The sequence below is a fragment of the Pongo abelii genome, chromosome 5 (assembly GCF_028885655.2).
Source record: "Pongo abelii isolate AG06213 chromosome 5, NHGRI_mPonAbe1-v2.0_pri, whole genome shotgun sequence".
In the NCBI taxonomy this organism is placed as follows: Eukaryota; Metazoa; Chordata; class Mammalia; order Primates; family Hominidae; genus Pongo; species Pongo abelii.
The window spans coordinates 169,697,444-169,702,221 of record NC_071990.2 but is presented as its reverse complement, the minus strand read 5'-3'; the positions used below and the strand labels follow the sequence as shown (position 1 = coordinate 169,702,221).

Here is a 4,778-nt window from a genome sequence, read left to right as displayed (position 1 = left end):
ATCTAAACACAAAAACTTAGCCACCGTAGCAAGGACCTGTCCTCAGCTGAACTCTTGGTCAGCCTTAAATTATGTTTGATAATAATAATATCAAAAACCAGGTCAATAACACTGTCTTGTTACAATTGGAAAGGTGTCTTTCTCTCAAATTGTCATTTCCAAAGCAGGATTTATTTTCTTCTCTTGAACTCAAGGCAAATTCTAGCTGAGTGAACAGCTGAGAAGCCTGGACTCCTTTGTTAGTATTTTCAGATGAGGGCCTCTAATTGTCAGGCAGGAGTGCTGGATTCATGAAACCGGCTCAGGGCTGCTTTGGGCTTTTCACTAATATATTTGCAAATGAGAAGAGAATTGGCAAGTGAAGATCCAATTTGCTCTGCCAATCACCCTCCATTTTCTCTTTGTATTTCTTATCGAGACCGACAGATTTTAAATGGCTGAGCAACCTTCCACGCTGGCTCAGGAACCTATGGTGGCAGCACAGGCCAGGTCCTTTCAAATGGGTTGGAAGAGCAACGTCAGACAGCACCTCAGAGGGCTCTCGGCATCGCGACACAGGGGCTGGGTTTCTATATTATCTTGCCGACTTGTACAGTTCCCGAGCAGTGGCATGGAATGGGAATGTGGTCTTAGGGCCCTAATTCTCTATCAGGGCACTCCTACCTGGAGAGCAGCTGAACACAGAGCAAAGTACAATTTACCAAGATAGAGAGAATTTGATGCTGGTGAGCATTTCAATCTGAAGCAGAGCTGGGCTGCACTGACCAGCACGTGACAGAGGGTGGGGAAGGGCAGCTCTGCCATGAGCATGAACCCACCAAATGGCGCAAAGTCCTGAGTCGCCTTTGTAGGACCACAGGCAATTCATGCAGCCTCTCTCTCTGTTTTCCCACCTGTGAACCTGAGGACTGTGATGATGCCCTATTTGTGGAAAATCAAACAAGATCACGAACCAGAAAACAGTTTGCAGGAGTCACACTCTGTGCAAAGTATATATACATTAAAGGTAAAACTATATGATGAAATGTTTTTCTACTGTGCTGTTGCTGAAGGTTGGTAAAACCAAAGGCAAGGCACACTTAAGTTGCCAGAATAGTCAAGAAAAAGAACTGAGGTGAAAAATTGGCCCCATCAGATATCAAAACACAGTGAGAAGTGATTGGAATCAGTGTGATACAGGTTCAAAAAATCACTTTCATTGTTTAAAGCCAAGAGTCCAGACTCATTCAAATTAGTAAGGGGAATTATGGGTTATTTAATAAATGCTGTCAGGACAATCATTTATGTGTTTGGGAGGAAGAGATCTCAATTCACGGTATTGACAAAAATAATTTTCAGATAACTGAATGTTATATCAAAAATTCTAAAACTTACACATGAAAATATGTTTCAGTTTTCAGAGGTGGGAACTCTTAAGATCCCAAAAGACAAAGAAATAAAAGATTGATAAATTTGACCTCCTAAAATTTTTGATGTTTAAAATTTTAAAAATAACTTTTATTGGAGTGTCATATACAAGCAGAAAAAAACACAAATCTGTGACTTCCTTTGACCAGCAGGATGGTGCATAACTGAGGCTAGGTGTTTTCACGAGTAGGGCTTGGGATATCTGCAGTTTCATATACCCGAGGCTTGGAATCCTCCCTCTTAAAAGCAAACTGTGAGAAACTCAAGTTTCATTAGGATAACTGAGGCACTGAGTTCCCAGCCAGTATCCAGCTTCCTGTATGTGAGTGCACCATCTTGAACTTCCCAGCATGGTTAGTCCCTAGGATTGCAGCCTAGTGCAGTGGAGCCAACTCTCAGAAAATAAAGGTAAAACCTTCTTGTTTTAAGCCACTAAGTTTTAGGATGCTTTGTTATGCAGCAACAGATAACAGAAATACTTCTTTCTTCACGGCTGTGCAGAATCACTTTTATCATAAACCAAGCATCGCAAGGAGAGTCTTGTTCAGGACTCTCCTGTTCCATTGCTGCAGTCCACCAATACCACGGAATTTACTTGGATCTCTTTATCTCAGTAACGTGCGGAAGTTCTCTATGTAGAGTTCTTGCACATTTTATTTGATTTATTCCTTTTATATTTCCTGAATGTGCAATTATGTCATCTGCCAAAACTACAGGGTTTTTTTTTCTTACTTTCTAATCCTTACAGTTGCCTTTTTTTTTTTTTTTTTTTTAATAGAACTGGCAAGGACCTCCAGGACAGTGTTGAATAGAAGTGTCAAAAGAGGCATCTCCCTCACTGCCAGGCTCAGAGGTAAAGTTTTCAGTATTCTGTATTATCTATGATATTGAGTGAATATTGCTCTTTTCCTTTGTAGATACCTTTTAACAGATTATGGACATTCCCTTTTATTTCTAATTTGCCAAGAATTTTTAAATTATAAATGTTTGCTAAATTTTATTACATTCCTTTTATTGCACATTTGAGATGACGCTATTGCTTTTTCCTTTATTCTAGTAATAGGTTGAATTGTATTCATTGATTTTCAAATGTTAAACCAGCCTTGCCTTCCTGGTGTACATCTAATTTGGTTGCCATGTATTTTCTTTTTCTATGTTGTTACATTCAGGTTCTTTTTTGGTGTCTATGTTTTAAAGAGAGATTGACCTGTAATTTTTCTTTTTGTAATATTCTTACTGGATGTTTAGTGTAATGGCTGTGCTGGCCTTATAAGCACACATTAAGAAGTTTTCTTGGCTGGGTGCAGTGGCTCATGCCTGTAATCCCAGCACTTTGGGAGGTGGGCAGATCACCTGAGGTCAGGAGTTTGAGACCAGCCTGGCCAACATGGTGAAACCCCGTCTCTACTAAAAATACAAAAAAATAGCTGGGTATGGCGGGCGCCTGTAATTTCAGCTACTTGGGAGGCTGAGGCAGGAGAATCGCTTGAACTTGGGAGGTGGAGGTTTCAGTAAGCCGAGATCATGCCATTGCACTCCAGCCTGGCAACAACAGCAAAACTCCGTCTCAACAACAACAACAACAAGAACAACAACAAAGAAGTTTTCTCTCTTTTTCTGTTCCTGGAAGAGTTTTATTGTAAGTTTAGCGTTGTTTCTTTTTTAAATGTTTGGTAGAATTCATTAAAAAAGGCATCAAGGCCTGGAGCTTTCTCTGTGCTGAGTTGAAATTACAAAGTCAGTTTATTTAACAATATACTATATAAGCCAGAAATTATTATTGATATCTGTCATAGACAAAAAGATTGCCCTATGTGTACTGTGAATTATATGCAGGGATATTAATTGCTGTGTATTTTTTTGAACAGTGAAAAATTGGAAACAACCTAAGTATTTATGACCAGGAACAACCCCAGCACATTTTTTATTAAATAAAGTAATTTTCAGAGCAATGTGTTTAGTCTGAACCTATTGAAAACACGTAGCACCGAGCCGCAGCACGGTGCTGTTTATTGTCTGATCCTGTTGGTTTCTGTGTGTGAGTGTGGAGACGGGTAGCGAAGACACAGCGAACCAGACCAGCCACCGCGCTGGTGGAGCTGTGGAGGCGGGGTGGGGGCGAACCAACGTTGTCAAGGAAATGACTCCATGTATAACTTGCACAATAAAAACTTTCTTGCGGGTGCCCAGGAACAGATGTCCCTCGATATCTGCCCTGGTCTGCTTGGGTAGTGGCCATCCTTTATCCAGGCCCCACCTCCACCTCCTGTCCTCCAAGACCAGGGACTTTCTTCCCCAGAGGAAGCTTCCTCAAGCAGCTAGGGTGGGGCTTCCTCCTACCAGCACTTTCTGAGAGCCAGGCCGACCCAGGTCCTGGTGGGTCACTCCTGCCACCTCCTCTGGGTCCCAGAGCCGGCCGCAGCTGAGCGTGTGATCCAGGAGGAGCAATTGGAGCCCTCCCCTGGGTCAGCCCTCTGGGAGGTTCAGGGAAAGGCGGCCCTTCTGCCCTGGGGAGACAGAGTCTGGGGAGCCCGTGCCTGTGCTTGCAGATGCCTGTCTCGAGAACCGAACCCAGGGAGGTGCACAGAGCAGAGGGAGGCACAGAGGCGGGACGCTGGCAGCTTCTGTGGAGCCGCGTGTTCCAGGTGACCTGAAGCCTGTGGCCCTAGTTGGTTCCCAGGGTGTGTGGGGCGACACGTTCCCCTCTGAACTTAGGCAGTGGAAAGCTGAGTTTTTATCTCAAATGCCTGAATGAGAATGTGGAAGAGCTGGGATCCCGCCCTATTTATACTCCAAGAAGTGGTTTGTCTGTGCACTAGACACTCACTCACTCTTTGTCTCCATTCTCTGTGAAATGGGTGGGTCAATGCTTTGGTTTTTAAATAATATACTGATAAAGAATATAAAAGAATGACAATGTTTGAAATGTCCAACTAATAGAAATTGTGCCACAAACAAAATCAAATTTGCAGATAACGCAGACGTCCTGCGCTGCTGTGAGGCTGAGCGAGGGGCAGCTTGTGGGCTGTTGTGCTCTGTCAGCAGAGGCGTCAGCAACTCAGAAAGCAACTGGGCCCAGTTCTCTCCCAGCCGCCCAACTCCACCCCAGTCTTCAGGTCATATTGAGCATGACAAGAACTTCCCAAGTGGTGGCAGGTGTGCGCAGCTGCCATTTAACAATAAATACTATGTACTGACTTGTCACAGGCCAGGCACAAAATCCCAGAGCTACACAAAATGACAATGATAATGTTATTGTCTCTATCATACAGATGAGGAAACCGAGGCTGGCAGAGGGCAATGAGGTACTCAAAGTGGCATTCATGTTAATACATGGCAGAATCAATATTTGACTGAAATGCCCGGTGCTC

At 43.4% G+C, this 4,778-nt stretch overlaps 1 long non-coding RNA gene across 1 annotated transcript; it reads left to right on the top strand.

Annotated features, from left to right (window-relative positions):
- The first annotated feature begins 427 nt into the window (after nucleotides 1-427).
- LOC134761627 (uncharacterized) lies at nucleotides 428-3,357 on the top strand. The gene is made up of 3 exons (XR_010140543.1): nucleotides 428-1,006; nucleotides 2,186-2,260; nucleotides 2,864-3,357. It is a non-coding gene; the product is annotated as an uncharacterized LOC134761627 (long non-coding RNA).
- The last annotated feature ends 1,421 nt before the right edge of the window (nucleotides 3,358-4,778 follow it).